Genomic DNA, 23,072 nt, shown 5'->3' with positions numbered 1-23,072 from the left:
TACTTTGATTTTGTTTAAATAGGAAAATGCTTCTGCTAAAGAATTTTCGTTTGGTCTGCTAGAACCAACCTTTAGATTTTGTTGCCAAAGTAGACTCCTCTACACTTTCTTGCCTTCAAGATAAAAATATTATCTTTCTTAAACCCTTTAAAGCATTTGCTTCATTGTGTACACAGAGTATTATATTATGATATGGTTTGTCAAGACTATATGATATACTGCTGTGGTGGCAAACCTATGGCATGGGTGCCACTGGTGGCACGCAGAGCCCTCTCTGTGGGCACACATGCTGCCACCCCAGTCCTAGGCCTTCAGGTGGGTTTTATAAAACCTTTTCCCTTTAGGCCTCCGCTGCCATGTGCAAGAAAAAAAAAGGTTCAATCAATCAACTTCAACCTCGCGGGGAAAAAAAATCTTGCAAAGTTGGAGTTGATTGGTTGAACTTTTTAGTCCCACCTAGTCTGCAGTTACCACCTCAGCCACGCCCACCCAATGGGCCACACCCACTCAATGGGCCGCGCCCACCTGGCACCTGACAATACATAAGTGGGTTTTGGGTTGCAGTTTGGTTTCTAAAAGGTTCGCCATCACTGTACTAATGTAAATTCCCTAGAGCATTTTTTACAATCAAAAGGACCCTGGAATAATAACTGTAGAACAGACATGTCAAACTTGCGATGTCACGTGACGTCGCGAGAAGTATCAAGATTGTTTTGCCATTGCTGGCAATGGGGTAGGTGCAGCTTCCGGATGACTTGTCCGGCCGGCGGGCCGGCAGTTTGACACCCCTGCTGTAGAATTACATCTGTCTTTATTGTTTCAGGCTGTTGATTGGAACTAACCCTGTGAATGTATTAACAAGTACCTGGGGAAGATCTGACTTCAGTCTTCTTAATGCACTTCCTGTAAAGTGCCTTGGGTCCAAGTTACAGCTACACTCCCAATCACAAGGAGATGGGTATATTGATGTCTGGTCTCTAAATTAATAAAAATAGAAGAACAGTGTAAATTGTCAATGGAATTAATCAAGGTCAAGCTTGAAATATTAAAAACTGAAGATTTGTATTACTTTTAAATTATGTTGTGGAGGGCACAGTTCTGCCTATCAAATTAGCATAGAAAACATTTCTCTTTTTTGACAGATCTCTTTGACAGAAGTTTAATAGTATACATGGTAATGGCACACATTTATACTACAATTAAAAAAATCAATGCATCAACATAAATATGCCAGTTAGAACCAAATCTTCTGATACACTGGCTTCATATCTATGAATTCCTGTGAAACAATAATTAGGCTTACATATTGTGCTAGGCTACAATTCAGGGTTTTTTAAGTGCAGCATAATGTGAGAATCCATCCATTGTGGCTTAACAAATACTATGAATCAAGCCTTTATTGTTTGTGCATAATACACTGGCCTTAAAACACTCCAAAAAGAACAGTGAATTCCTCAAGAAATCAAGTCTGAAAAATCGTAGCTTTGTGTAATATATGAATTCAGCTAATGTCTGAATTCAATGTTTGAAATGTCCTGGAGTAGGAGTAGCTAACATCAGATTCATTTTGTCAAGAAGCACGACATGATAAAATTACAGGAAGTCATAATGTTTCTAATCATTGCCACCTGTTGGTATACTGAAAGAATAAGGCTTGAATCCACATATACATTTATACATGTTATCTTTAAAATTCAAATAAATTCAAAAAAGGAAGGAAGGAAGGAAGGAAGGAAGGAAGGAAGGAAGGAAGGAAGGAAGGAAATGCAGTACTAAGAAGATAATACAGATTTGCATAAGCTCAAATCTAGTTATTGATCCAATTTTATATTTTGAGAAGCATTTATGCTTATAATGTTACAGGTAGTCCTCGACTTACAACCATGATCACATAATCAAAATTCAAATGGTTGGCAACTGGCATGTATTTATGACAGTTGCAGTGCCCCAGGACCATGTTATCACCTTTTGCAACCTTCTGACAGGCAAAATCAATGGGGAAGCCACATTCATTTAACAATCATGGCAAGAAAGATCATCAAATGGGACAAAACTCATTTAACAACCATCTTGCTTAGCAACAGAAATTTTGGGATCAGTTATGGTTATAAGTTGAGGACCACCTGCATTGGAGAAATCTGAATAGATACATTGGACTGCTGGCCATCCTGTTTAGGTGCTAATTGTCGATGGGTAGCTTCAGGATTTCCATGCATTCTGTTTTATAATTCTCAGTCTTGAAACTAAGTCTTAGCTTATACAACCCTTCAATAGAAGATTTACGTAGCCATGCTGTGATGGAAGATGGAACAGCAATGTAGCAAGCAGGATACCTCTAGATAGTATCTTCAGAACTGTCAATAAATTAAACACTATGTAATCCTTTTAATGAGCAAAATATTGCAAGCCTACCACATTTCACAAGATTTTACATGTCGGAACTTGCAAGATTACAGAGAAAAGCCAAAATCCTGCACACTTGCCATTATTACATGAAATTGTGCAAGTGACATTGCTGAAATCTTGTGACATTTTGGATTTTTTTTTTTTTACAAATCAATGTCATTATGCAGTTGTGCCTAGTACTTGAAAAAGTTGGTCAGCACTTTGCAAGAGATTAAACAAAGGAATGTGTGAGCTCCTACTTCATATGCTCTGGAACAAATTTTCATCTGGAAAACAAGTTCTAGAAATGAATTTGGTTCAAAAAGAACTCAATTCCCAGCTATTTGTTCAACCAGGTACTTTGCAAGCTCTCTTAAGCATAATTTCTTTATTCAAGCCAGTCATATATAATGATTTCAGTCAGTTCCAAGCCCACTAACCATTTGTCCTCAGCTTCTTACCAACAGGCATTTCCTGGAGAGCTATGTCAATTAAGCTCAACTTTTAATTAATTCCAAACCTACTTTGTAGCTTCTCTCTTTCTTTCTCTGTGGCTGTTTTTTCCTCTATCCATCGACTTATTCCATAAAGTGCCATTAAAAGGGTAATTCATCTTCTAGCAACCTTGCTTATTCATAGCTTTGTGATGAACAACCAGCTGGATGACTCTGATCCTTTCCCACCACACCCTAAACAGAACTGGACTGCACTTGTTAACCAGGAACTTTCCACCCTTATGTAATTATGAAAACCCTGTACAAATACATACATCCCTCTAATAAATTACTTATTGTAATCTTTAATTTACAAATCAAAACCATGGTGATATTGTCACCATTTGTATCTGTTTTATTTACTAGGCTGCATTTAGTTTCCACCCCAAGCTAACAATGCCAGATAAATTACAGCCTACACACCTTTTATACATTTATACACCAGACTCTCCAAGTCTGCAATCTTTCAATGTCCATGAACCTGATTTCAAGAAGTGCAATTTTTGGCTTTGCTTTGTTTGGACAAATCAAGACTACAAATAAGTTCAGCTAGGCTTAACGAACTTGTTGTTGTTAGTTGTGAAGTCGTGTCTGACCCATTGCGACCCCATAGACAACGTTCCTCCAGGCCTTCCTGTCCTCTACCATCTTCTGGAGTCCATTTAAGCTCACGCCTACTGCGTCAGTGACTCCATCCAGCCACCTCATTCTCTGTCGTCCCCTTCTTCTCTTGCCCTCAACCTTTCCCAGCATTAGGCTCTTCTCCAGTGAGTCCTTCAGTGACGAACTTACCCTCTATTAATTTTCAACTGTCCCCCCCCCAGGTACTAAAAAGAGATTAAAATTAGCAACACATCTTTTACAAAGATATTTGTGCTGTTCCGATCACACTACCTATGTGCTGCTCCAAGGTTAATTAAATGTTAAGAAATAAAATACATTTATGGCCTACCTCATATCTAAGACTGCCTCAACATCTTTCAGGAGGACTATCAATTCATCTGCAAGTTTGCCCATTGGGTATTGAACTTTATATACAAGTCTACAGCTAACCTATACAAACACATGAAGCTTTAAATTTCTTATCCTGCTTGTGTACTTTTTTCTGAAATCCCTATTTTAAGAATAGTTTGGGAAGGAACAATGCAGCTAAGGAATAGGGATTTCCTGAATAGGGATAACCTGAAACTCAGTTAATAAAGATATTTTATATCTGAATCTCAAAATGGGGAAAGAGAACCTACTGAATTTCTGATTAAGCCCCAATAATTTGCCATATATCAATTAAAGCAAGGGTGTCCAACCTTTGCTGGACCATGCTGGCTGGGGAATTCTGGGAGTTGAAGTCCACATGTCTTAAAGTTGCCAAGCTTGGATACCCCTGAACTAAAGGCAGTGAAGAACTGACAAGGAAACTGTTCTATGGCACCAGTGGGCTGCTCTGAGCTCCAGGATGGGAAAAGGGAGGGATATAAATATATGTCAAAGAGAAACAGGCCACAGAAATTTTCCACGCTCTGTTTCTCAAAACCATATGAAGCTATTATAGGCACATTTTTAAAACAGTCTGCAGAAGAGAGACCGCAAAGTATGTTTTAAATGAAGTCAGATAAGCAAGCCAAAACAAATCAAAACCTATATATGAGAACAGCTGAAGTTTAAAATTTTCAACTTTTCTTTATCTTCAACAACAATCTTTCAGAAGTTGCTAAATTACAACCATTTCTGGGTAGACAATATTTTTCCAATCTGTTGCCCTTCCCAATCCAAGAATCTTTCATTTTAAGGAAATATTCAATCAGACAGGGATATTTCAAAAGAAAAAGGACCTCCATTTTGTTCTAAAATTCTGTACGGCTCTATGAGTATATATTTTATTGTACAGGGTGAAGATCCTGCCTGTATATAACAATTGGTCAACAAGAGAGTTACATTGCATTTGACACTGATTTATCCATTTACTCTATTTTAGAATAGACACACAGTATTGTACCCTGAAGCAAAATGCTGGGTGTGCAAAAGTCTGAACTGAACATGCTACAACCACCCTTAAAGCACAGATGACCTCATTTCAAAGAGAAAAGTATAACCAACAAATCATTTTGAGATGTAAATAACACAGTGTAGTAAACCATGCTTAGTGATCATTGTGACCAGCAACTCCATTGCTAAGCACCATGGTTGTCAAGTGAAAAATCATATGACTGCGATGCACTCACAATGTCACTTCCCATTCAGTCAGTAAGTGAATCGTTACATAACAACGACTTGCGATTTTGTTTCCATATTCTTCATTAATTCTGTTTATTGGAAGCTGGTTGTGAAGCACAAAAATGGCAACCATGTGATCACAGGACTTTGCAATGGTCATAAATGTGAGGACTGGGTGTTTTTTACAGTGTAACTTTGAATAATCACTAAACAAGGCAGTCAGTAAGCAAGGACTACCTGTAATTCATCACCATATTTTTTTTTCCATTTACCTTAGGTTCTAGCCCAGGGGTCCTCAACCTTGGCAACTTTAAGACTTGTGGACTTAAGTTGAAGTCCATAAGTTTTAAAGTTACCAAGATTGAGGACCCCTGTTCTAGCCTATTTGTGTCTTCCAAAGCTATTTTTTCTGATTCTTGAACAAAGGCAAATTGCATTTGAGTTGTATCCTTGCAGCTAATGGAATCCAAGATAATGCTGACACTGAATAAAAATTAACATTCATTCACAATACCACTCTTATTAAGTCTGCTTGATAGTAAAACATTCAAATTAAGTGGGATGTATTTGTACATGACTAGACTCATGAGCCCAGACACACTTAGAATGCGATTGTATTCCCGACACGATGCCCTTCAGAGATATTTTTTCACAATTTCCATAACACTCATCCAGCATAATTGAAAGCCTACGTTTGGGTAAATTTTAGTCTAATACATGTGAAGGGTGTGTTGGTGGGCACAGCTGCTGTGCCACCCTACTTGAGAGTAAGCACGGCTGAACTCAACAGGATTTCATTCTGATTATCCCAAATATTTATTTCCTGTGCAACAACTTTTCTTCAAGCTGTAGAGCTCTGCTGCAGCTTTAAACTTTTAAGTTTAGTTTATAGACATACATTTTATATATCAATAGGATTTATACTTTATACATCAAGATATTTATGACAGGATATGTTGTCTTATTTCTACTAGCATACAACAGCAGCCGGCTTCTCAATGACAGTTAGTAACAGAGGGGATTTAAAACTAATTGCAAAAAGACCATGAATTTCCCAGTGTTGATGGCTTATTTCTAACCCAGAATGTAGACTAAGAAACTGAACTAACATGCTTAGAATTGCATTGTTCATTTTAGCACCTATAATAATTATCCCGGGAGTGAATGAGCAAGAGAAGCAATATGGCTGTTGCTGTTCTGGAGAAACCAAGCTCCATTCAGCCATGGAACCCATCTAATCCTAATCTATCTCTCTGGGAAAGATGGTGGGTGAGAATCATACCCACACCTTTAGCAATTTGGAAGAAAAAAAAGTTCCTGGGTTAAACTGAAAAAAAAAATAACAACTATAATAGAAATCTATGCTAAAGTATAGTAGTGAAACAGGTTTGTACATCTTTAAAAAAAGCTTCTAGTATTCATAGTTGCAAATAAGGATTTGAAAAATAAAATCAAAATAAAATCCTGTATCTATGAAGACATTTAAATATCAGTAAAGAACACTCCTTTTAATATGAAACTTGTTTCCCTCTATGTAAAAAATTCCCTTTGCCAAATCCCAGTTTTAATATTTAATTAAGGAATATAATCCAACATGTTTATATCTTTAACTGATATATTTTCCTAAACCTTTATTAATGTATATAATTACTTCAGGTTGTGATGCAGGTCTCCAAATGCAGATTTTTAATTGGAATTGAGATGCTTGGGCACAGAATTTTAATTCTCATTTAGCATATAATGTAGCTTCACATCTCCCTTGGGGCCAGTTTTATGTAAACAAGAATAACCTGCAAAGAAACCTGTACACTGAACAGTGTAGTAGAAATTTTAAAAATGCAGGAAAGTTTCAATAACAGTCTTTATCATTCATATCTCCTCCCAGTTGGTGGTAGAATAATCATGTTTAATTACTCCTGCACTATTTTTCATGTGGTATGTTTAAATCCTGGGCGTGCTGTTGAAACATATACCGGTACACAAAATGGGCGTACGCATTTGAAGTCTTTGAACAAGCCAATAATTCTTATGGTAAACATTTAGATACTCTGAAATTATTATTTCAATGTCTCTTAAGACAAGAGAGGAATCAAATGAAGTTGTTCCAGTCTAAAGCAATTCTATTGCTTTGAGTTAAATTTATAACTTTTAAAATTAAGCATTTAAAAACTGATGCTACTATGGAAAACTACATTATGCCTAAAATACTTGGAGAAATATTAGAAAACCTCTGTGAAACATATCAAACATTGACTTTTTATTCATTGATTTGTTTGTATGTATGTATCCCGCCTTTATTATTTTTACAAATAACTCAAGGTGGAGAACATATCCAATACAACTTCCTTCTCTTATTTTCCCCACAACAACAACCCTGTGAGATGAGATGAGAGAGTCTGGCCCAAGGTCACCTAGCCGGCTTTCGTGGTTAAAACAGGAGTCTCCTGATTTCCACTAGACCTGAGGTCCCCAACCCCTGGTCCATGGACAAGCACCAGTCTGTGGCATGCCAGCAACTGGGATGCACAAACAAGCAAAGCCCCATCCATGATATGCAGGCAGCATGCAAAACCATGCCCCTTCCAGTCCACAGAAAACCTTTCTCCGTGGAACTGATCCCTGGAGCCCAAAAGGTTGCGGGCCGCTGCATTAGACCAAGCTTTGATAATGTACGGTGGTGTTTAAAAGTTTATGAACCCTTTTAAATTTTTAATATTTCTGCATAAGGGTGATCTAAAATATTATTTGTTATCCACACAGGTCCTAAACCTAAAGAAATTAAAAACAAGATGTGTCAAAAACATTAGGAGAATACTGAAGAACAATGGTGTGAATGGCAAGGTTCCAAGAAGAGTCCAAAAAACCCAAACCCTTTGCTGCCCATCTACACTTTGCAAAAGTTTATGTGGATAGCCAAGAAGGCTACTGGAAGGATGTGGTGTGTATGGATGAGACTAAAATTGAACTTTTTGGCTTAAATGGAAAGTATTGTGTTTGGCAAAAAGCAACCACTGCCTTCCAGCCTTAGAACTTTATCCCATCTTGAAGCACGGTGGTGACGGTGTTATTTTGTCGTTATATTTTTATCCCATCTTTTTAAAAATAACTCAAGGTGGTGAACATACCCAATACTCTTTATTTTCCCCCAGCAACTATCTTGTAAGGTGATTTGGTCTGAGAAAGAATGATAGGCCAAAGTCACCCAGCCAGCTTTTATGATGAAAGGATGTTTAGAACTCGCACTCTCCTGGTTTCTAAGCCAGCATCTTAACCTCTACACCAAACTGGCTCTTATGACTTGAACCTGCTTTGCTGCCTCTGGACCAGGGCATCTTGCCATCATTGGTGAAACTATGAATCCCGAAATCTATCAGCAAATTCCATAAGAAAGTGTCATAGTATCTATGACCTGAAGCTCAGGAGTAAGTGGGTCATGCAGCTAGACAACCACCCAAAAGACATAAGTCATGAGACCAAAGTATGGTTAAAGACCAAGAAAATTGATGAGTTAGCATGGCCAAGATAATGTCCTGGCCTTAATTCTATAGAAACGATGTAGAAGAACATGAAGGCAAGGATGCCCATCCTCTAAGTTGTAGCTGTTCTATAAAGAGGGCAAGCCTATTTTTCACACTTATGACCACTGCAGCATCCCCAGGGTCTTGAGATTTACATTCAGATGCTTGGCAACTGATTCATATTTATGATGGTCACAGTGTCCCAGGGTCATGTGATCCTCTTATGTGACCTTCTGACAAGCAAAGTCAATGGGGAAACCAGATTAACTTAAGAACTGTGTTACTAATTTAACAACTGCAGTGATTCACTTAACAAATGTGGCAAGAATCTTTAAATGGGACAAAACTCATTTAATAAATTTCTCACTTAGCAACATAAATTTTGGGCTCAATTGTGGTTGTACGTTGAGGACTATCTGTACACCCACTTACCACACTTTTAATGGGAAAATTGTCCCTGTTATCTCTGACATTAATCTTTGCACTGTTCTATCCCCTTCACTCCTTTGGTTGACTCAAAGAAGCCTCTCCTCTTCTCCGTCTCTCTTACTCCGTCCCCTTCTCTTTCCCCGTTGTATTTTTTCCTCTCCCTTTCCCGTCAAAACCTCCTCCTTTTATATCCTCTCCTCTCTCCCCCTCCTCCTCCTTGCAACTGGCTAGTTCTGGAAGCACCAATCAGCTGGAGCCCTGCGCAGATCCTGGGCGCTCAGCAGAGCCCTGGCAACACCGCAGCTCCAGCTGACTCTCCCACAGGCCTGTGTGGCGTCGCCGCCGCTTCAGCTCATCCCCCCTACCACACTTTTAGACTTTTTTTAGACTTTTTTTTTAACCGTGCTTTTCAACCCGCCGTATGAGTATCATCTGCCAGGTGCCCAAGTACCACCAGTGATACATGCACCATGGGTTGAAAAGCACTAGGTTAGGGTTATGCTTGACCCAGTGACAGAGCATGCCATGTCTCTTTATCCTCCTGCCTCCTTCCAGCTGTAGGCCTGGCAAGCTCTGGCACCCTATCACCCTCACTGCATGCATTCCAGAGCCACAGTCTCACTCAGTAACTGGATCCTGGTCCATCAATGGGAGGAAGAAGAAGATGATCATCTGTAGGGAACAGGGGGCAACGGTGACGGGGGCAGAAGCATGTGGTGGAATGCAGGTCATCCCCAAAGGGCAGAGATGGGGGAAGATAGCCAGATGGGGCAGTTGAAATGTCCCTGCATGGTTCAGCAGGCAGGCAGACTTTAGTATGGAATTTTGACTGCGTGACTGCAGGGCACGGGCACTGCAGTGGCCATAATTTTGGGGACCAGTCACAAGTCCATTTTTTTTCCAGCACTGTCTTAATTCCAACCAGCAGCAAAGTGGATAGACTCAGCTAGAGTGGCAATATTGGAAGACCTGAAGGACCAAGTTAGGACAGATTTTCTCTTAGAAATATATCCGTATGATGTAAAATACAAAAATACAAAAGCAAATAACAGGAAAAATAGGGGAGGGGAAAGGGAAAAGAAAAGTGTAGAAAAGAAGGGAAAAAGAAAGAAAAGCCACTGACTTCTGACTCCCTTTGGTGCAGCAGAATAAGATAGTAACATCAACTTTTTACTTTTACATAATAGAATAAACTAGCCTTTTCTATAACAACAGATCTATCTAATCAGTAAAACCCCAAATCAAAGTTTTTTTCCACCTCAAGCAAGAAATCCCAATTACATCATAATGGAAGGCTGCCATCTAAAGGAATATAACTGAGATACATCCATATACATCAAAGCTGAAATGACCTGTTTGCATTCTGTACATACGTGAGTGGAATCAACAAACTATTTGCATTTCAATGATGCTTTTTAGTTTGCAAAAAGTAGTTTATGAATTCCACTCCATGATACATCAGTCTTCTGAAGGGTTTTGTAAATGAACCAAATACTGTACATTGCATTAAAGTTACAATGTGAGGAGGCACCTATTTTCATGTTCTGTTGGCAATCAATAGTATGGTCAATATAGCTTGACCAGTCTGATTGTCAGATCATGGCAGTGATTAATATATTGGATTTTTTAAAAGATGAACCTCACCTTTAATCTATAAGATCCTTATTTATGGTGGATTACATACCTATTCTCCTCAATTGCCTGAAGCATCTCATCAATCCATTACCAGCCTCGTGACTCCTTAACAGCCAAAGAGAGAACATGTGCATTTGTTCTGTCTTCAGTATGAGACTCTTTTATACTGCATGCAACAACTTTAGACTGGGAAACAATGGGACTTTCTTTGCTTACATTGTAGACACAGAAGTGCAAAGATGCATGAGCCCCTGTACATACGTGCAGTGTAGCAATTTAAGAGTATCAGATTAAGTCCAGATTCAAGAGCAAACTCAGGGAAGAAAACTCATTGGGTGACTCTGGACCAGTGACTGTGAGCATTACCTAATGGTATCTATCAATCAATAATATCTTTTGTTTGTTTGCACAAATCCTTACACTTGGGGCAGCAGGCAGTTGAGACCGAGCACAATCGAACACCCCAGTGACAGCATCTATTAATGCAGCAAGGGACACCATTTGCTTCCCATGTGGTTACGAAGCTGTATTTGGTTATCCCTTGATCCTTACCTCAACCTACCCCATTCTCTATGGAAATTAAAGTGGAGGAGGAAGCATTATGGAGTCTACCCTGAGGGAGGGAATGTGAGATGTAAATCTATACATAATGACTGATGCACGTGGATGCTTATTTGGATGTAATCCCACAGAATCTAAGCATTTTATTCTCAGCTCTTCTCACAGAAAATATATGCGATCTGAAAAAAATGAAAGATTTTTCATAAGGATCAGAAAATCTGCTTAAAATTTAGAAACTGAAAGCTTGCTTGCTTATTTATTTATTAAGGCCGCACATAAACTCTAGATCGGACATGTCAAACACAAGGCCCAGGGGCCGGATCCGACCCGCGAAGTGGTTTCATGTGGCCCGCGAAGCCATCCTGGAAACAGTGAGGGAACGGCCCCCACTGCCTTGGCCCTGGCCCAGAGACCCTCCTTCTGCCAGAGACCCTCAGATCTGTCCTGCCCAGGCCCCCAAAGGCACCCTTGATGCAAACGATGTAGAGCTGGCCATGCCCACCCAGTAGGCCATACGCACTCTAGCCACGCCCACCCAGTAGGCCACGCCCACCCTGTCCCCTGAGGGCAACCGCAGTGCTGATGCGGCTCTCAATGAAATTGAGTTTGACATCCCTGCTCTAGATGGATCCTTTAATACGTGTGATACAAATATGAGTGGGCAGAATCAGGTAAATACAAGGGACGTCTCCCAAGAAAAAAGTTAAAAGTTTCACCAGATAAAAAAGTAAGTCCTTTAAAAAAAACCTCGGTGGGATGAAAGTGGCTTGAGAAACTTGTGCCCCAAAAATTTTAAGAAGAAAAAGGATAGCTAAGGAGCTCAAAAACAATTAGAAAAACAAGAGAGAAAAGGGAAACAAGTGACACCTAGATACATTCTCTGGATGCTCCAAGACAACAACCAAGGTAGCATGGTGGTAATAGCACAGGAGAGAATCCAGAGAGTTACAGTGGTTTCAGTAAAGGCAAAGATTATGGTAGCAGTGGTGACAGGTGAAGAGCCTGGGGTGGTGACACAAAGCTAGAAGATGTCCAATGGAACATCAGCTAAACTGGTGGAAAGTAGCTCAGGATACATTGGAAAGTAAATATGGTTCTTGAAGATGGAAAGCATCAGAAAGCATCAACATCTAAGGCAGTACAGCAGTCCAGGGCTGGCAAGTGAAATAAGCAACCAGGCCAAAAGAACGAATTGTCAGGAGAACCAGGAATAGCTTGAGTCTACGGCACGGCTTATAACAACAGAGCCCAAAGTGCCCGCATGGGTGGAATGCAGAGCAAGTGAATACAACTGAAAGACAACTGAACAGGAAAGGGCTCCTGATTGTAAAGCCTTAGAAGAGCACAGGTAGCAGGTACAGAAGGCAGTAAAGGTAGCCTGGGCAGTCGGTCATTGAGCCCTAGCAGTAGCAATGAGTCATCTAAATAAACTGAAATGGAAACGGTCTAGAAGATACAACATCCCACCAGAAACAGTCCAGAACTAGCTGATAACAGAGACCAACTTCAACAGAAGATAACCAAAGGAGAGGTGATTGATGATGCTGGGGACCTGGATCAATATTAATAATTCTGAGATCCTGGAACAGATACAGAAATCATAGCTGAAAGAGAGGTCACATCTAAGGGGGAAATATCAGAAACCTAAAGCACTTATAAAGAGGATATATAATGCTTTAATTGAATTGGATTCGGAAACGGAACTGGTTAAAGACTGTATGATAAAGTGGTCACAAAATATTCAGGAACCAATTTCGTTGGACACTTGGGAGATAATTTGGGTTAGAAATGTTAAATGTACTCAGGCTCAAAATTACTCAGGCTCAAAATTTAAGAGAAAATTTTTATAAAATGTTTTATAGATGGCATCTGGATCCCAAGAAGTTGTCTAACATGTATCCTAATTTACAGTCTAAATGTTGGAGATGTGGTAGTTTAGAAGCCACCTATTTTCACATGTGGTGGACTTGTAGAAATATAAAAGCTTTTTGGATCAAAATTTGGTGGAACATTCAAAAGATTTTTAAGAGAAAGATAAAGTTTTCTCCGCAATTGTTTTTATTGGGTATTGTGGTAGATTGTGATGTTAAAGAAACTAACTTGATGTTGAACATGATAACAGCAGCATGGTTACTGGTGGGACAATATTGGAAGAAGGATAGTTTGCCCACTATAGAAGAATGGGTGTTTAAAGTTTCGAATCTTGCAGAAATGTCTAAGATTTCTGCTTATTTGAAAGATCATTCACAGGAAAGATATATTTCAGTTTGGAGGAGATGGATAAATTATATTCAGAACAAATATGGGACTAAAAAGTTCCATTTAGCTTATGAGTAGATTTTAGTGGGATATTGTTATTGGTACTTTGTTTGTAGTTATGTTAAAGGGGAGTTAAAGCACATTATAAATTTGGTTAATTGTATATTATGCATAATTTTTATTTAGAATATGATTATTGTAACTATAATCCTGTATTTAGCTCTGGGAAGTGGGGGGGGGGAAGTGGGTGGGTTTGGGGTGGGAGGGATTTGGGGATATATTGTAAAATTTTGTTTTTGTAAAACTCTTTAATAAAAAAAAAGAAACCTAAAGCAAAAAGTGTGTATGTAATAACAAAAGGCAGAGTAGAAAAAGCTACAGGACAATAAACATTAACATCAAGTGGAAGAATAGCAACAGAGACTAGAATAGAGTTAAATCGTGAAAATAGAACAGATTTAGAAGATATCCCATACAGGTTTATTTTAAATAAGAAAGGGATACAAAATTCACTTTTTCGATAAGAACATTTTTCCTAAAGGAATTTGGTATATCTGTTTTGCCTGGGTGCAGACTTGTCTATGCAAGCTGACTAAACTACAGCAACCTTTTTCAAAATGAATTACACACGTTGCAAGCTGGAGAAATAGCAACATTTTGAAAAAGAGTAAAAAACGTTCCCGACAGCTTCTCTGAAAACGTCACTGTTATTTAATTTCAGGGATCTATGAATAAAGCACTAAGGGAAATGAAGCAAGAGACATTATCAGACCATAAGCCTGGTCTGATAATGGACACTCTCCAATTTAATAATTCTCAGTTAAACCTTCAAGGCTTATAATATTCCAAGCACTAAAGGAGAAGCAGGTAATTTCATCTTTCAAATGATGTTAAGAGCTGCTGAAGATTCATTCATTATATTTTCTATGACATCCCATATTTTATGAGCCAAGCTATGAGGAAGGAATTAAATATACATTTATAGTAAGAGATGCTTAAGAGATGTGCTCAGAACTAAGGATGCTAACATATCTCGCTAGTCGACAAATGCTCTTTTATAGCAATAAATTGCCTATGGTGTGTTTGGCCAGAAAATGTTTATAAATCAAGGGGAACATCTGGCGCATGCATAGCCTCACTTTCCATCCACTGACTTCTGGTTTTAAGCCAGGATAGATAGAAATAACCAGTATAGTCCCCAGAAATCTTTAGCAGTGTAACAAAAGGATCAGTCTAAGTAATCCAGATGTGACAAAATGTGTATTCACCATGCATTTTATTGCTGAAGTTATTTGTGCTCGATGTAGAATCAGTTAGTCTTATATTCACTCAGCCAGGAGCTTAAAGAATGAACAAAAGTCTGACCATTTTGAAGCAACCTTCCATATTCGGTTTAAAATCCACATTAGACATCTCTTCTAATTCTGAAGGGCTTAGAGCGCAGAGTAATTTTTTGCTGTAATGCATTGTTCACAGTACCACAAGAAATGAAAGAGTCAGCATGCACCAGAGAAATGACTCCACACCAGGAGCCATTGATATCTGTCTTTTCATGAGTGCAATTGAGGGGTGGGGGATTCGGGAGGGTGCATGTGTCTGCATGAGAGAGAAAGTGTGTGTGAGTGTGGGAAATACATTACAACATCCAAAAGCTTCAAGGAGAGGCCATTACAATGAAGTAGAAGTTCTCTGATTACAAAATCCAAAAGCTTCAAGGAGAGGCCATTACAATGAAGTAGAAGTTCTCTGAACTCTGAATTTATACCACTGTGTTTATATCAGGACAAACAGGACTCACAGTGAAAGGAAAGAATAGTTCTGAAATAGTGAAAGCACCACTTAAATTCACAAACCTAACTTCCAAACATCTGTGGAAAATAGTTTAACAAATCACCAACCCAAAATAGGTAACACAATAAAGATATTTGTGGACATGTTTATATTCCAAGAAACAAGCTGTTTTTTTCAATATTTAGCCTGCGATTCTTTTATAGACCAAATCAGTTCTTTTCATAACTTTTAACTATCAGAAGATTTCAGAGAAATAGAATGGGGATACAGAGATCACATGAGGCGTAAGAATTTCAGGTCTGTGGGGAACCTCAATCAAGTTTTATCAATACTATTTTAGTCAAAGAAAGGCAAATTCATTGTCTTCAGATGTTTCACATTTCAATTTCCATCAGATATAGCCAGCATAACAGCCAAAGACTACAGTCAAAAGTAATTGAAGGATACCTCTTGCCCTAGTCATTACAGTACTGTCACTCAGTGTGTCTCTTTCCCATTTTTCAGTCCATTTAATGACCCCTCACCTAATATCAAATCAAAGGCTTCATTAGTTGAGGCACTAAGCTAGACTCTAGGTCTAGGAGATTATGAGTTCTAGTCCTGATTTAGACATGAAAGCCGGATTAGTGTCTTTGGGCCAGTCACTCTCTCTCAGCCCTACCCACCTCACAGGATTGTTGTTGTAGGGAAAATAGGAGGAGGCAGGAGTATTAGAGATGCTTGCTGCTTTGAATTATTAAAATAATATAAGGGAGGGATAAAACAAATCTAAAAAAAAGAGCAGTCCCAGATTTAGGGCAAGAGCCTGGTCCCAAACACGCAGGAAATTTACAGCTTCTAATAAAAGGAGTTGTTAATCCAGCTAGTCAGACAGGTGATTACTAGTTTCTCTGCATTCGTCAGATCAGATTCACCCATTAGAACTTCAGGAAATCCCATTCATGTTTTCCAAACAGAAAAGGCATTCACCACTTTATTTTACCAAACAAATCATTGATTAATCTCTCAGTAATCTCAATAACCTTCATTGTTATCCATCAAGGAACAATTATTTCAAAATTAGTATTGTACCACCAAAATTCTGGGGATTTTAGTGGGGTTCACACATAGATCCAATGATCACATTACAACAAAAAAAGCCCGTTTTTACAGGATATGGATTTGAATACAGACCTGGATGCAACAATATGAGTAATGGGAATCTTGATATAAATTGACTTCTTGCATTCATTCTCTCATGAGTAAGTCCCAACTGTGCGCATTCCTTCATGGCAATTGTTTTGTAGGTATTATGTTCTTCAGATTATGAATTCTGTTTTGGGAAAAGACTCATCACTCTGAAGTTGACTTCACATGTTTAGATGTGGAAAATGCCTATATTGACACTGCTGCTGTGTCATATCATACCTCTGAATAAAATTGAAACAGTTCTCTATCTCCCCCACCCCCTCCAACCTAGGCCACCCTGAACAGTGGTACTCAGAGGCCTAAATAGAAGCCTGGGCCCTCAGTTCCAGTCCTAGCACCGTGACTGTGTCATGCTGTTCCAAAAAACGCACAAAAGCACATCCTGTTTTCACACAATGTTTGGAGGTGCTGTCCTCTAACAGGACTTCTGGAAGCTGCAGGAGAACACATCCCATTCTTGCACAGCCCCCGCAATCTCCAAAAATTGCACAAGATGTGCTTTTGAGGTTAATTGCTGGATATTGGTGAATGTTGGTGCAAAACATCATGATATGTCACCTTTGATATGGGTGCATAGGTTTGCCTATCACCGATCAAATAAATCATTATTTTAGAAAAAAACTGAACTGCTGTTTTGGCTTGAAGAGAATATTTGCCTTCACATACTATTCCACCTAGTCTGATATGGATGGAGATTGATAGAATTGGAAAGAATCTTAGAGGTTATACAGTAGTGGCCAAAATTGTGGAAATATTTTGGGAAAAGTATATTTTTGAGGTTTGATGGCTAATAACACCACTTTTTTTGGAGTAGTACCATAAAATTATATATCAATGGAAAGATAATTTAATCAAGAATGTAATGCAACAAAGTTTGTTCAATTATCTGTACTGTATTCTATGAAAAGATATGGCCAAATAACCTGAAAAAGGAAGCACAACTTGCTTAGGCTGATATCGGGTAGCTTTCCTTCATCTGATTGTAGCCAATGAGCATGAGTGTTTAGAGAGCCAATCAGGTGTCACCTTGTTTTGGCAATGACCCAATCAGATCACAGTAGGATTCAATTATTGATGTCATGTATTGAAGCTGAGAGGAGGACATTTGTCAGTGTGTTATATGCTCGCTATCAAGTTGGTTGGGTTGTTGTTGTTTTGTAAAATGTAATAAAATTAAAGTAATGGTGCAAAGAGTTGTCTGGTTGCCCAGAAAGCGATGTATAATAGAATTATTAAGTTAACAAGGCTACAGTCATAAAGAAATTAGAAGGAAAATTAGTGGAAACTTAACCAAAGGTGGCATTTCTACTGTACACTTTTCCCAAAAGGTTTCCACAATTTTGGCCACTACTGTATCGTTCCACCCTTTGATCAATGCAGGAAATGTAGAGCAAGGGTTTTCAAACTTTTTCAGGCAGCAGAATCTGTTAGTTAAAATAAATCCCAGAACTGTTCATCAACAGACAAAGGTTTGATGACAGAAAATTAGCTACTGGTTGAGTGAATTTTCTTATTTTCCCTTTAGTCCCTTGTGGAACCCCATAAACCTCTTGCAAATCCCTGGAGTTGAGAAACCCTGTGCTAGAGCATCTCTGATGGATGACCATATAGGCTCTGTTTGAAGACCACCAGAGAAGGTCTGAAAAAAGACCAGGAGGAGGAGGAGGAAAAATATTATTTAAATTTTGTGTCATAATATCCTTTCTGTGAAACAATCTATGCAGTTCCACTTTCGAAGAATTATGGATTACTTCAATATAATACCATGTACAAGTCTATAATCCCATTAATCTTATTAAAGTTACTCCTTATCCTGCAGCCACTTTTAGCATCAGTGTTCCTTGATCCATCTTATGCTTATTGCGAACTCTCAATTTTGCACAATAAGAGATTGCACTGACTAGTTTTAGAGGGAAAATATACAATCATACATCATGGTTAGTAGGAAGCAACATGGAAGTGTCAGAAGCAATGTAATTTACACTTTATTTTACCTCAGTTTCCACAGTTACAGTAGGTCACCTTATACAGTATTAAGTCAGAGTCCAAGCCAAAATTGTTGAGCTTATCCGAGTAATCCAATCTTGTCATTTGGATCTATCTCTACATGTAATATAAAACCTGAGCCTTAGAGGCACAATATTAATGTATTTTCCTTAACATATTATTTCACTATTGTAAGGAGGAAGTTGGAAGTTAAAAACAAATTCATTTCTAATTACTGTAGGTATAGTTTACCCCTAATCCAGTTAAGACGTTAGAACAGGATTATAAATTATAACAATATACTACAAAATGAGATTCTTCAAAAATAAATTAGAAATGTAGCTGCATATTAGCTAGCTAGCCAAACATGATAATGCTAAAATCAAACAAAATAAAATGCTGCCTTGCAATATATTTTATAATTTTGTTCTGTAACAGGGCAGCTCTGAGTTTTGAACTCACAGCCCCCTTTAAGCCTTCTATTAGAATATTTTTGCCTGCATACTTATTTTGGCTATCCTTAACAAGTCTATACACAACTGACAAACATAAAAGGTAATATGAGAACCACTATACATTTAAGTAATGTATTTGGCTGCCCAACTCATACCAAAAATAAACTAGCAGTAAATTATTGGTATTTAGAGAGTAAGGAAGTTGACCCTGATGGAGATATGTATGATTACTCACCTAGGCAACAGGGGCTAAAGCAGGGGTAAGCAACCTCGGCTCTTTTATGACTCATGGACTTCAACTCCCAAGTCCATGGACTTCAACTCCCAAGTCAACTCCCAAGTCCATGAGTCATAAAAGAGCCGAGGTTGCCTACCCCTGGGCTAAAGTATACCTCTATACATCACTGAACTATAAGGAGAAGTAAGAGGTTCAGAACAATCATACATGAAAGATTCTGTTATTATAGCCAATCTGAATACAAGTAGTTTTAGCCTTCTTGTGGAGTTGATTTTCTTGTCTGGTCTACCTAATGGAACTGGCTTAGTAAAAGTTGGACTCAAAGCAGAAGAAGAAGGATGGATAGCAAGCAAAGATGGATTTCAACAGTTTTAGGTAGATAAAGAAATGCAATTCCAGGTTAATCCAAGATCACTAAATAGGATATAGCATAGAAATCACTTACACAAGGAGTATGACACAATGGAATCCATCTATGTAGTAGATACAGAAGAAAATCCAACAGCACCCAAAAAAATGAGCAAGGTTGCATAAGTCATGAGAGGATGCCAGTTTTAACTGAAGTCCTTGATTAATTGGTTGGGAACTTTGTACTCTAATACAGAAGCAACATTCCTAGCTACAACTTAGAATAACTACACACGAGCACCAGCAATGCTACTATAGACAGATTTTTCTAGCCTTCCGAGATTAACTATTAGTTCCTATAACAATTCATTACTCTACATCGCTCTGAAGGGAGAGAGAGAAGTTGAAGCTGTTTGTATGCCTTAGTTGAATGCTCTTTACAGAATTATCTGACAGTCAATCTTACAGAGAAACTAATGCTTTTGTACCCTACCAATAAAGAAAAAAAATTGACCTAGTGCACAAGGCAGTTTTTGTGTGCTGTTTTGTTTGATCAATCACAACTCATGACTCCGCCAGTTTAAATTGTTTGCAATGTCATTTTTGTTCCAATTCTGAAGCTAAACATTATTTTTATGTGTACTGTACTCCAATGAAGTTTCTCAAGAGAAATACTAATCAATATGATTACTCATAAAATCCGTTCAAATTAATGGAGACAAGTTAAACATAATGACTCATAACCAATTTGGTTTTAATGCTATTTATACATTCTAGAAGCAATTTATTGCAATAATTACAATATAGTATTCTAATATAGTATTGTTTGTATTTTGGCACATCATGTTATACATGTTCCTTATGTTGGAACTCTTTGGATGACAAATCGTTTATTCAGACTGAAGCACTGTCATCACAGCAACTGCTATATTACATATGGTTCTCTAGAAAGTTTTTGAAGAACAAGGGATCAAATGTGGTATTCTTTTAAAACTACCAATTCAATTAATGAACTGGAAAGGATCTGCCTTACTAGTATGTTTCAGAAAAGAACAGTGGGAATACTGTACACCAATCTGTAACCAAGTCGGGTGTTGTTTTATTTGCTTTGTGAAACATATTGGAGCTTATACTCTGCCAGCCTTTAAGAAATACAGGAAATGAGTTCTCTCAAACCCAGGAATTTCAAAGTACTAACTGTGGTACTGATGTGCCGTTTCAAGCATGGCTGGTATTCAGAGATATATTTTTTTCCCCTTAGTACAATTTCCTCAGGATAACAAAAGTTCCCATGACTCTATTCGACTTAATTCTTCTCCAAACAATGATTCAACACAGGCCCAACTCAAGTGCCTACCGACCATCATCACCTTCCTGCCTGAAAGCACTTGAACTGGAAACAGAAACCCAGAGGCCCGTAGTCCTGTAAAAGAAACCCTGATCCTGCAAACTGAACTTTTCTCTCCCCTAACCGGGTAAAACCCAGTAGTGAACCGAGGAAAACAGCGCCCCTTCCGCCTGGGAAATATCCCGTCCGCCATCCCGCAATCAGCCCGCTCTAAAGCATAATAACCAGAGGCAAAACACCACCCACAACAAGAGGGAAAGGAACGGGAAGGCGGCGAGCGATCCTTGAGGGTATAAACTCCGGCGCAGCCCAGTCGGAGTCCTATTTAACTCTTTCCTGGGATTCATCATAGTCAGGACCGTGTTATTCAGACGATTCCAAGCCGGGGGGGGGGGTGGGGTGGGAATTCAAGGCAACAGGATTCACGCGTTGTGCGCCTTCACACTTGAGAGTTGCGAGTAGTGGCCTCGCGGACAACAGCGAGTCATACCCACCCCTACCCCGAGTATGGTGGCTTGCCACCTTTGGATGCAGGTGGGAGGGTAAGTACGGCGGGAATAGGGGCGCTTCGGGCGCTTCCCATCCAGGCTCTCGAATTTTATAAGGGCGCTGCAGTTCGAACCCCGCGCGCTCGCCTGCACGTCAGAAAGTGCTTAAAATGCGAGTCTGGCATTTTCCCCACCTCGCGCGCCCGTACACACCCCAACTCACCGTTTCGCTCGTCTAAACCAGCGTTTCCCAACCTTAGGAACTTGAAGATGCGTGGACTTCAACTCCCAGAATTCCCCAGCCAGCATAGCTGGCTGGGGAATTCTGGGAGTTGAAGTCCACGCATCTTCAAGTTCCTAAGGTTGGGAAACGCTGGTCTAAACCTTCAATTAAGAGGAGGAGGAGGCGGCGATTAAAAGGGCAACTTTTTTTAAAAAAAAATGGAGCACACGCCCGCACGCCCAACAGGTAAAGAGAAAGAAAACAACAACAATTAACCTGGAGTAGAAATTAATTCGTCTGGGAAACCTCCCGGTCCTTGGAAGACGTCGCTGGAATGTGGAACGGCCCCTGGAGATATGACCGCGATCCAAGCAGAAACCGCGCCTCTCAATACCCGTCGGAGGTGGAAGCTGCCCGGGAGCAGGGAGGGCAGTCCCTGTTCTGGAGCCTTTCCTGACTCAGCCCATTTCCTGTTTCGAGAAGGAGGCAGGAAAACCAACCTGGGAGGCGGCCTTTTCTCAAGGGCGCGGCCGCTCGGTCGCCGCAAACAGGTAAGCACGCTCACGCCGCTGGCCTCCCTCCCGAATGGGAAGGACCAGGCACGGCTAGAAGAGTTTGGGAGGCACCTGCCCGGAGAAAGAAGCGCCGCTGTCTCTTGGCGTAGATTCACCTCCGCCACCCAGCCACAATTGCCACCGCCGTTCCGCCAGAGGACACCACGGCGAGCCAAACAATAAAAGGAGAGAGAAGGAGGGAAAAAGCGGGGTGGGTGGTGGGTGGGAAGGGGACTGGCCGAGGATGTGATTAGATGGCGAGGCGGCGCCCTTCGAGCAGGACTCCAGAGGAGAAGTTGGGGGTCCCGGGCGGCACTATTGGCGCCCTCAGAGGGTTTGGTATTCCGGAGGGAAGACGTCGAAATGGGACTACAAAGTCCATGGGCTGAGGTTACTCCAACTACACCGCCAAGTGTGCTTGGTCGCCTTTTGATCCATGCCCGGGTTAGGTCCCTGCAATGCATCTGAAGCACAAAGCAGCTGACCCCAATTTGAGCCCTTGGCTTTGTTTACACCCCCGAGGCTTTCAGCCCTGTTCTCCTCAGTCGAGTTTTCTGGATTACGGTCAGCAGAAGTGCAGACACGCGTGTCTCGGCACGTGTGCCACTACTAGTTGCACGTAGCGCTTGGGACAGCCGCTGAACCGTTCCGGAAAAATTTAACCAAAGTGCGGTCCGAGTGGCACCCACCATTTCTCACTGGCTAGCAAGCAAGCTCATTTCCCCTCCGTGGTCTTCCATTCCACCGTCCTGACTCTGGAACAGGAAATACCGGTTCAAAGCAAAACTCTGATAAACGCAAGGAAGTCGAGTCAGTGGGGACACTGGGGCATTCGTCATTGTGCGGCTTTCGTTTGGCTTCAGCCCAGATCCCAGTTGAAACTCTCTTGTGAAGGGAATGAGCAAGTTTCACAGGGACTTCCCAGGCTGGATATTCACTTCCAAGGCTGATACTCACTTCC

The 23,072-nt window shown here is 39.9% G+C and overlaps 1 protein-coding gene across 3 annotated transcripts in view; it reads right to left on the bottom strand.

The window, feature by feature from the left end:
• Window positions 1-23,072, bottom strand: part of TJP2 (tight junction protein 2) — an 86,014-nt gene extending 62,942 nt beyond the window's left edge. The window contains exons 1-2 of one of the 3 annotated variants that reach the window (XM_083352533.1): window positions 21,834-23,072; window positions 866-977 (exon numbers count right to left, since the gene is read on the bottom strand). The gene's annotated coding sequence lies outside the window, so the exon portion shown is untranslated. The remainder of the gene's footprint in view (window positions 1-865; window positions 978-21,833) is intronic. The other 2 variants (XM_083352532.1, XM_083352531.1) reach the window with 2 other exon arrangements.

Source organism: Vipera ursinii, assembly GCF_947247035.1.
Source record: "Vipera ursinii genome assembly, chromosome: 2".
NCBI lineage: Eukaryota > Metazoa > Chordata > Lepidosauria > Squamata > Viperidae > Vipera > Vipera ursinii.
Note: the sequence above shows the minus strand (reverse complement) of the source record. Positions and strands in the feature narration are given on the sequence as shown.